Source organism: Theobroma cacao, chromosome 9 (genome assembly GCF_053813885.1).
Source record: "Theobroma cacao isolate CCN51 chromosome 9, ASM5381388v1, whole genome shotgun sequence".
Taxonomy (NCBI): domain Eukaryota; kingdom Viridiplantae; phylum Streptophyta; class Magnoliopsida; order Malvales; family Malvaceae; genus Theobroma; species Theobroma cacao.
In genome coordinates this window covers 20,875,816-20,887,122 of record NC_142647.1, presented here as the reverse complement: position 1 = coordinate 20,887,122, position 11,307 = coordinate 20,875,816, and the positions used below count along the sequence as shown (strand labels likewise).

Below are 11,307 nucleotides of genomic sequence, written 5' to 3'. Positions count from 1 at the left end.
AAACCAATTGAAAGATGGTTTCTTACTCCAGTTGCCGCAAAAATGTACAAGAAATAAAGTCGATGAAACAACAATTACATGTATAATTGTAGCCTCTTGCCGCCGCGGTTAAAACCACAGGCATCAAAGAGCATTTTCTTATTCTACAATAAAATATACCAACACCCTTAAAAATATGGTGCATTGCAGTTACTACATCAAATCATATTCATTTCGAAGAAAAGCGGCGTCCCTTTATTTGTGCACCTTCAACACACCCAACTGTAATTCTCCCTACAATGTACCACTTTTGGTTCCCCAAGACCAAGTACATAATTACACTCTTCTTCTCAATGCTCACCCCTTTGCTCCTGTCCTTTCTCTCTCTCAGCACCCCAAACGACCATACCCGCTGGGTACCCCCCTTGCTGTTTCTGCATCTTTAATGAGCCGACCGATCGAAACCCACTTCTCCCCCCCTGTTCGCTTTGCTATGGTTTATTTCGGGCTAGCACTAGTAAATAATAGACTCAAACCAAGGCCTGTTGTGTGTTGATGGGTCAAGGCTCTTCTTCCTCCGCTTCTTGGCCTGGTTTGGGTGCTGGCATCGGTGGTAAAAGTCATTTCTGTCAGAGTGGAGACCTCACGCTGACATTACCAGACGAATGCCTGGCATGGGTTTTTGGTAAGCTTGGCTGCCACGACAGGAGCAACTGCTCCCTCGTGTGCAAGCGTTGGAGGCATGTAGATTCCAAGTCAAGGCAACGCCTGGCTTTAGTTGCTGGCTCTGACATTTCTCCTTGGCTCCCTTCACTTTTCTCTCACTTCAGCTCCATCTCAGTCCTCTCCCTCAAATGTTCCCGCAAGCTTGCCAGCATCGACGATGATTCTCTGGCTCGCATTCCCACCTTGCTGCCATCTCTCAAGAAGCTCAAACTCAAGGGCTGCGTCGACATTACTGACAACGGTCTCCGAGCCTTCTCGATGCACCGCCCTCCTCTTCTCACTAAGCTCTCCTTTGTTTCATGTGGGGTCGGTAGCAGAGGCATCGTTTCTCTTCTTCTAAACTGCCCTTCCCTTAAAGATCTCACACTAAAGCGCCTCCGCAAGCTTGACGCCCAGAACACTCCCTTGTTACTTCAGGACCAAGAAGAAGAAGAGCACCAGAAATCCTATTTCAGCAACAAATTGAATGCCAACAGTTGTTATAGTCGTAATAAGCTTGAGAGGCTGTGCCTCAAGGATCTTCACAACGCTCGCCTTTTCATTCCACTTCTCTGCTCCTACGCTCAGACGCTCAAGACCCTGATTGTCTGTAGGAGTTCTGGCAACTGGGATCCGGTACTGCTGGAGAGTCTTCAGACTCCTAGTAGCATTATGGAGATACAAGTGGAGAACGTGCAGATGGGGGATCCAGGCCTCCTTGCCATCTCCACCTCTTGTCCTCACCTCCAAGTGCTCTACCTCAGCAGGGCTACTGATTGCACAGATGATGGATTGTCTGCCATCGCCAATTCCTGCAGGCAGCTCCGGAAGCTGCACATCGATGCGTGGAGCAGGTTCGGCAGCCAGGCCATTAGCGAGGCGGGCTTCTTGTCAATTGCAACAAAATGCCCCCGCCTCCAAGAGGTAGTGCTTATGGGAGTTCCCATCACGGTCTCCTCTCTTACTGTCCTCGCTTCTAGCTGCCCTGTTCTTGAAAGAATGGCGCTTTGTAACACCGATTCTGTGGGGGACATGGAGATGCAATTCATTGGTGCAAAGTTCACTGCTCTGAAGAAGCTCTGCGTCAAGAACTGCGCTATCTCTGACTCCGGGGTTAAAGCCGTGGGCGAAGGGTGCCCGAGTCTAGTGAAGTTGAAGGTGAAGAGATGCCGAGGGGTGACGCAGGCAACTGTCTCAAAGCTCAAGATCAAGAGAAGATGTTTGATGGTTTCTGTGGATTCGGGGTCCATGCTGTTAGACGGGGATGAATTAGATTTAGAGGAGGAAGGAATGGTGCCATCTGCATTGCCAAACACAAACGCTTCTGGGAGTACAAGTTCAAGAACACATGTCATCTGCAGCAGCAGAGGTGCTCTCTTGCTCAGGTCTACGTTTGAGAATGCTCTGCAACTTCATAGGAGAAGAAGATCCAATTCCAATGTACACAATTTGCATGTCAGAATCTGATACGCCTCCCCAACGCCTGCTGCTGCTTCTCCTTCATCTACTTAATTGATCGTCCCTAAATCCTAATGGTTAAACAACTTTCTCTTCTCTCTTATTTCTCGTAATGTAAAACTGGGTTCAAAGGTGATTTTGATTTGCTGTTCTTTCTTTCTATTCTGCCTGCCAATTTTTGTCAATCCCAAGATTTTTCCTACAAATTGTTATAATTATAGTTCAATGTTCTGACAATTCTTGTATTATTGTCAATTCCCAAGATTTGTTATGAAAAGTGAAGTGAGACATTTCTAAAACATAACTTAGGATTTTTCAATTGATTTTTGACATGATCGTCCATCGTCATCAGTTGCATTAGCACTTCAACCAACTTTACATGAGATTTTTAGAGCTTATTTGGTTAAGTTTGCTGGACATATCTATGCTTGTCGCATGTTTGATTTATGTAACGAAATAGAGGGCCGATATAATGGCTATTCACAAAAATCTAATAAGATAAAAATAACTATTATTTAGTCTTGATCCAAAATGGAATATGATAGGAGTTATTATTATAATTTATATGAATATTTGGTCTGAAAAATAAATTTTCAAAATAGTAAAAGAATATGGGACAAAAAGATAAAAATATCTTTTATATATTATATGATTTTTAATTTAAAATGTTTATATTTCTAGTTTATTAAAAATATTAATACATTTTTACTTAAAACATAAATATGATTACTTATTTTATTTTATTTTTAAAATATTAATAATTTATAGTTTAATTAAAATGTTAATATTTATAATTAATACATTAATATGATTATTTTATTCTTTATTTTCATTTTTAAAATATTAAATATTAATAATTTATAATTAAAAGTTTAAATTTTAAATATTAATTTTTATAATTTATAACTAAAATTTTAATTTAATTTTAAAATTTAAAATATATTTTTTAATTTTTTCTTTTTTAAAAAATTTTCCATTTTGGTATTTTTATTTTCTTTATTTTCTTTCTTCTCAATTGGCTAGTGACTGGAGATGTGGCTGACGTAATAGAGCACTGATCTGGTGCTCCTTATGGTTAGATTTGTCCATGGAGTGCTAGATCTAGTCACGGGGATTTGGTAGAGAAGCACTAAATCTAATGCTTCCTGCGATCGGATCTAGCTCCCCACTATAGGATTTGGTTAAGCAGTGGTAGGTTCGGTGCTTCTATGGCCAGATACAGTAGTGGACGTCAAATGTGGTGCTTCCTTGATCCAATCTGGTTGTGGAGTGCTAGACTGGTGCTTCTCGCAGTTGGCACCAATGTCCTCGTCGCCTTTGCCACCCTCTAGCAGTTGAGGGACTTTAGAGAGGGAAGGAGGTAGAGAGCGAGAAAAAGAAAGGAAATGTGAAAAATGAAAAAATATTTATATTATATAGATAGTAATTTCCAAATTTGTTTGAAGGTTGTCCAATAAAATTTTTGAGTTATTCCTCCACACCCAAAATAGCCATTACTAAATTCCCCCTTTAGTAACAACTATTCAAGCTTTTTTAGGAATGACCATTCCATAAAGCAAACAAGTTTTTAAAGAGGACTTAGGAAAGGGGGAATGACTATTCTATTTTCGCTAACTAAACATACCTTTTTCTGCACTTTTGATAGCTTTTTTGCACTTTATATTACAATTAACTTTAAAAAGCCATAATTTATTCATTTCGACTTTAAAATATCAAACTAGAATTGTTGATTAGAAAACTCATATCGACCTTGCAGAAACTCAAAATAAATTGCAATGGCATGTTTGGTTGCCATTTTCCCCTATTCCTTATCCTTTTTATAAGTGTTAGAAGGTTAGCTCAAAAGATAAACCTCAAAAGAGGAGGTGAATTAAGTATTTTAAAAATTCTTTAAAACCCTTTGAGGATTAAAGAACTTTTTACAAAGTAGGGATGAAAACTTCTGAAAATAATGAAAAATAATTGTAGAAATTCTTTTATAAGTAATTCAAAAATAGATTTAAGAAATCAATGAAAATGAAAAGCAATTTTAATAAACAAGTAGAAGAAACAAGATTTATAAAGGTTCATCCTCAATGCCTACGTCCTCTCCCTTGGATCACTAAGGAGTTTTGAATCCATTATGAAAACTACTTTTTCAAGGCTCAAGCATAACTTTTATAATCAAGTCTTTTCAAGACTCAGACTTAACCTTACATTAGTCTTTTCAAGGGTTGAGACTTAACTTTTTTACCTTTTAGTTTGGTTAAAGTAAAACCACTCCCAAATACATTACTTTTCTAAGTCAAGGTATAACCTTTCACACTACCTTTCTAGGCTAAGGTATAACCTTTACAATGGATTACAAGGAAGTTTGAATGAAAGCTTAAATGCCTTTGCATAGGCTAAATGGAGTAGTAAATACAAAGAAAGAATAAACGCTTGACAGTTGAGTAAAAAAACATAAGGCTCAAGGAATCTTGAATGAGAAACACTTGATTTTGAGAGTGATTTGTTAGCTTTAAAATTGACCTTAGTAAATGATAAAATTGAATAATCTAAATATGCTTTGAAATTAAATGAAAATTATGTTGAACTTGAAGAACATTCCTCAAAGTGTTTTGGAGTTATTTGTGAAAAGAAAATTCTATTTGAACACTTTAAAACACAAGTTCCAATGGTTAGAATCAAGTTTTGTAATGTAGCATCGATTCTTTGTATATTGGAAAGCAGTATTTCTTCTCTGGTGTAACACCCTCGATCCTGATGTTAGCTAAGCATGATGCTAGACTAACTTATAGTTGATGAGAACTTCAATGTGTATGTTTATGAACCTGAAGAATGCCTATGTCCATAGAGAGAGATGGTTATGAAATGTATAACTACGTAAAAGCTCAAATGCTATTGTGCATGCACTTGGCACATGAATGATGTAGTGCATATGTTTGACACTAAATTGAGTATGATATGTATGTAAATTATGCTATGCTTAATTGATATACTATGTGACATAGAGCATGAATGAGAATTGGCATGCATGATGGACTTGTGTGTTGATTTAAGTGAAATATGAATGACTTGAGGTTATGGGGCAAATCTAGAATGAGTTTAGACTTCAAAAGAACATTTTTTATGAATTTGGATGTAAGGAGTAGATCCTAGTGATAGAGGATCAAATTTGCAAAGTAAAGGGTTTGAGGAGTGAGTGCACTAGCCTAGGATTGAGTACAGAGCCTTTGTAGTTGATCCTAGGTAGTGAAATGGGAGCAAGGGTAAACAATCTGGTCTAGGATTGACTCTAGAGCTCCCATAGTCAATCCTAGATTGCCAGACAATTAAATTTGGGCTTAAAAGTTCTAAAACTCGATTTTCTCTCATTTTTCTATGAATTTTCTTATTCTCCACCCATGTGCTTTCAACTTTCACACCATTCAAAGCCACCAAATTCCAATCATAAATCATGGATTCTAAATGTTAAAGGAAGGATATTCCACCTCTAAAAGCTTGTTTGATGATTTTCACTTTCTCTCTTTAAAACCAAACCCTAGCTTCCAAGAATGAATTTTTGAAGCACTTGGAGTTGTTTGGAGTAAATATGGAACTTGTTAAATGCTTCTAGAGGTAAGATTAAACGTTCGTACCTATTGATTTTGTCACGACCCGGAACTCCCATCGAGCCCGTGACAACCGCCGCGAAGCCTCGACAAACATTCTTCCCCCGAATGCCCTTCGAGACCTCGCAAGGCTTTCGTACCAGTTTTTCCATTTCTCTCTCTTTTTTTCTTTTCTTTTTTTTGAAAAATAAAATAAAATAAAAATATTAATTAAAATAATCTATTTTAATGTAAAACAATATATATATATATATATATATATATATATTTGAAACATCAAAAATTAATTTTCTGCACATAAAAACAAAATAAATTTATACATACTGTAATATAGAAAATTGGAGTATGTAATTTAAATTACAATGACATGTGAGCCCCCAAATAACTGAGAAGGTTTAAGTCTATAACCTTACTTTCTAGGATGCAACTCTGAAATTTACTTCTCGATGCAATTGATAGTCTATTGCCTATTCTGAGCCTGAAAAATGTATAGGAAGAAGGGGTGAGTAGACAGTGAGTAGACAGACATCATCAAAATAATCTAAAGCCGAGTAATAGGAGACAATTAAAATAATTCATCTCAACCCATATAAATAATTGGATTTCATCTAATTACTCAACATGGCTTATGCACTTTTCAAAAACTTGGCCCTTGCCAAAAATCCATTCTCGGGGATACCTCGCGAAAGCATCTTACCGAGACCGCCAAGGCTGTTTATTGTCACACACACAAACACATTTCACCTCTGACAACACAGCCGTTCCTTGGCGTTGGCTGAGTCCCACTTTCACGTGGTGGCCAGCGTGAAGTGTACTCAAATCCTACCTCGGGAGTTATCCTACGCGCCTCTCCAATCGAGGTAAGCTCAAAATTGGGAACCGTGCCCCTCTAATTAGGCTGGCCCACGGAACCCCCGTCACTGCAGTGCCCACTTTATAATCCACCAACCAATAAAATCACAATAGTATGACATGGCTCACTTAACACATTCAAGGCAAATCAAAACAGTTCACATATTCTTAAAATCATAAAAATAACCAGTCATACCCACATTTATCATAAGCCATTTAATGTAAAATCATGGATAAACAACACAATCATAGTATAGGTCTCCAATTACTCTATTTTTGAATTCATTATTAAATTTTCAAAAATTTTATAAAATTATTTTATAAAATCTCATTTTCTCATAAAATACAATAATTTTTCAATTAAACCATTTTTCCATAAAATCAAACAATTAAATAAATCTACTCTAGATAATTAAGACGATAGTAAGTTGACTCACTGTACTAGGAGTAGATATACTCCTATTCTTGGTCCTCGGGTGTAGTCTTTTACCCGTATCAGATAGCTCACCACCTATTCACAATACATGACACAAAAATTCAATAATTTGTGTCAAATCAATATATATTATTTCAGGCTCTTATCCATGCGTATGCACTAGATAGGGTGTGAAATGTTTGGACAATCGCTTAATCATGTGTCCGACCTAACTCGCCTATACACGGTGTAAATTTCTTAAATCTCCAATTCAACTCCAATTCCATCCATTTCAATTTCAATTATCCAATTATATCCACAATACCTCAATGACTATGAATGTGGTCCAATTTATCAGTTCGGATCACAAATTACGCTTTTACCCCTAGTGGGTAAAAATTTCAATTTTTTTTACACCAAAAATTCCCATTTAATTTCCAACCTCATAATTCATCATTTTTCCATCTAATTCTCTTAAAATAAAGTCAACCTCATCCTCACACACCATTGGCTAGATTCGGCCTAGAGAAATTCATGGAGAAAATGAATATTTTTCTTGTTGTTTTACTCATAAACATGCTAAACTAACACTAAACACTAACATAGTTCAAAATCAAATTAATCTAACAACTTTCTCGCTCTAAACCCATATGATCAGATTTGAATCCATCATCAAAACACATAATTTAACCATAGAAAATAAGGAGAAATGCATGGAAATGATAAATCTTAAGCTAAGCTTGAAAAATCATACCTTTAAACACTTGATTCCTTGAAAAATCACACTTTTTCTTTGAATTTTCTCACTCTAGGGTTTGTTCTTATTTCTCTCTCTCTCCTGCTGGTTTTGGCTGGCCCTCCCAATGAATAATTCTGGAATTTTCAAGCCTTTTAATAGGCTTAATAAAATATTATTATTTTATTTACCTTTTGAATATTTTATTATTTTATTTTTTTCTAGCCATCTTTTTGACTTTCTTTTCTACCACTCAATCCTCTTCACTTATCCATGTCTTCCATGAAATTTCTAGACTTTTCCAAAGTTTTGGTGGAGCAATTTTTTTAAAAAATTACACTTTTGCCCCCGTAAAAGTGAAAAATTATATTTTTGCCCCAAAAATTGAAAAATTACCAAAATGCATAATTTTCACTCCTTACACTCATATCATGCTCCATGTAATCAAATTTGATCTAAATTCTCTCGAAAAATTCAATTTCATCCTCGGATGGAAAAATTACCATTTTACCCCTATACTCCAAAAATATCAAAAATTCATATATTTTCACTGCTAAATCTTCCAATTGTACTTCAATACTCATATCATACACAAATATGCCAAATGGGTCTAAGAAAATCTTTTTTTTAAAAAAAAAAAATTTTCATTTTGTCCTCAAATTGCAAAATGACCATTTTACCCCATAACCGGTCAAATTTCCTGATTGATTCCAAATTGATCCTCGAACTCCGAATCACCATTCCAAGTAGATTTTGGGATTTCAGAACTCTCAAATCCCTTTTAAATTTTTCATTTGAACTAGCTTGAGGTATAAATCAACTTCACAGCACCTCTAGGGGCAATACCGTCTTTTGTCGATTTCTCGGGCTTCCTCAATATACAAACATTCTATCGAGCATGTAAATGACGTTATAATTATTTTACAAAGTAGGGTTTGACAGATTTCCAATTTAAACGGTTGATAACTTAGATTTAAATTGATGTAGCTTTGGAGGAAAAATTGCTCCCTTGAGTTGCTTGGCTATTTAGGGTAAACAATAGCACAATCCAACTTTTAAGGTATGGATTAGCTCATTGGTGAAATATTTGAGCTTATTTGTTAATATGCTAAAGATTTAGCTACTTTTAAGAAAGCTAAAAATAATTTGAAAGCTAGGATTTGGTTATAAAATCGAGAACTTTGATGTAAATGCTAATGAGTATGTGTTGTTAAATGCTAAATGACTATTGGGAGTAAGAATACTACCCATTTGCAAATATTAAGTTGTTAAGTTAAAGTGTGGAAGTGTGGATAAAGGAACACCCAATGTGTCAAGGTGAATGGGGAAATTTTCATGCATAAGAGCAAGATGACTAGGGTGCATGCATGCTTCAATAATGAAAATGCATAATGTATGCTACGTACGAACTATAAGCATGTCTTGAGGGAGAATTCCTAGATTAGAAAATGTTAGAGAATAATGTGTTATGCTTAGAAGGATTTATGCTTAGGCTAACGATGTTAATGCAAATATGAGTTAATGTTATGGCAATGATGATGCTGTGATGAGTGTGCATATGATAAATATGTCTAGACTAGTGAATGTTATGAGAATTATGTGAATTGCCTAAAAGGATTGTCCTAGGCTAAATGATTAATATGCTCATGAGTACTTTATGAATATGAGAATCGAGGTATAATGACGAATGATTAAATATGTATGGTGACAAGGATGATGAATAATGAGTTATGTTAAGTAATATGTGCCATCTGTGGATGATTCCGAGCGATGATATGATGTGAGATATGTATGTTCCATCTGTGGAGGATTTCCAATCGATGGATATTGTGAGGGTGAGTGTGTTCATGTCCCTGTGACTATATATGATGCCTACAAGGATGGTGGTAAGCAGGGATGGTAGTTTTTGTTGGAGTTGAATCTAAAGTGGATTGATGTGATTGTGTAAAGCATGGATTTCAAAAAAAAATATTTTATAAAGGAAGCAAGCAATCTTAAAAAATAAGAATCTATTAAGTAAGAAAAAAAAATATTTTTTATTTTGAGATTCTTATTTTTGGACACCACCACACTAACAATTGATTTCTCGACCAAACAAGTTTACCACTTATTCTTCAAGAATGCTTTCAGCTTGAACCTTGAGTGGACAAAGTGTGAAATGCTATATTACAAGATAAATACCGATTTTGTCTCTCTTTTCTTCCTAAAAATTAATGGCTATTTTTCTTTCAAAAAATTCAACCAATAATGGGAGAGAGGAAGAGAGATATGACAAAGTTAGGAGGAGGAAGAGAGAAATGATGGCTAAAAACTTTTTCAAGAAAAGTACGTACATTTCTTTTCTTATAATCTATTATATTTTTATTAAAACTCTTACCTCAAAGGTTTAATCAATATCAAATACCTTTTAATCAATCTTAACCATCTATTTAGAGTTATTGAAGAATCAAACATGCTTCATAATAATCAAAATTAAAATTAAAAAATAAGTAATATAATTTTTTTAATTATAATTCAAAGTTCTTGATAAATAACTCTTGTTTTATTATTATCCATCTTTATTCAAAAAGAATTAATAATAAATAAAAGAGTGATAGTCAAACGTGGAGTCTCCTTTTATCAACATGGATGTCTATTTTCATTTTGCAAGAATCCTCCTAGCATTATCTTAATTTAAGACACTCTTGTCTTTAATTAAGACAAAAATATTTTTCTTGTTTAAATTGAGACAAATATGTTTTCTTGTTTAGATTAAGACAAAAATATTTTTCTTGTCTTAAATTAAGACAAACATATTTTCTTGTCTAAATTAAAACCAAACATGATTTCTTATCTAAATTAAGACAAACATGTTAAAGTTGCTATTTTTGTATACAATTTAATTAATCAAATAAAACATGCATTCCAACTTAAACAAGTTGAATTTTACGACGCTTAGTGGGGAATCTATTTGGACATAAATATTCCAAGCTCTAATAAACTTAGAATTATTCATAATCTCATTAAAAATAATTCAAGCTTATTAACCATGAAATCACTCCACCATAGATTTATGGTTGCACTCGTGAATTAACTATAATTATAAGAAATAATTCAATACTTGATATTAATTATTAGTTGTCCAATTGCAAATCTTATATTATGAACCTTCATAACCATCCAATGACAAAAGTTGTAATTACCGTTTTACCTTTTATGTCAATTGTGTCCCTAGTCTCAAATTTCATCCAATTAGTGATTCAATACTTTAGATATAATCTTTTAAGTATCTAGATGTGATGAGTAGCTAATTCATCAATCCACTAGGTCCAGATTAATCACCAATCTACTTGAAATCACTATAAATGATGTTAATGCTATGAACTCCATTATTTGGATATATGTTCCAAGATGTTCATCTCGATTATAATCCCAATATACGGAGTCTAGACTAACGCTTTATTATGATCATGCTCATGGTATATCAAATATTATAAGGAGATTAAACACAAGTTCACTATCCATCAGGATTTTGGTTCTCTTACAAGCAAATGCATGAGTGCGAGATCATAATTTAAGTAACTGTTAAA

At 34.5% G+C, this 11,307-nt stretch overlaps 1 pseudogene; it reads left to right on the top strand.

The window, feature by feature from the left end:
- The first annotated feature begins 293 nt into the window (after positions 1-293).
- LOC18589525 (F-box protein SKIP2 pseudogene) lies at positions 294-2,446 on the top strand (annotated as a pseudogene).
- The last annotated feature ends 8,861 nt before the right edge of the window (positions 2,447-11,307 follow it).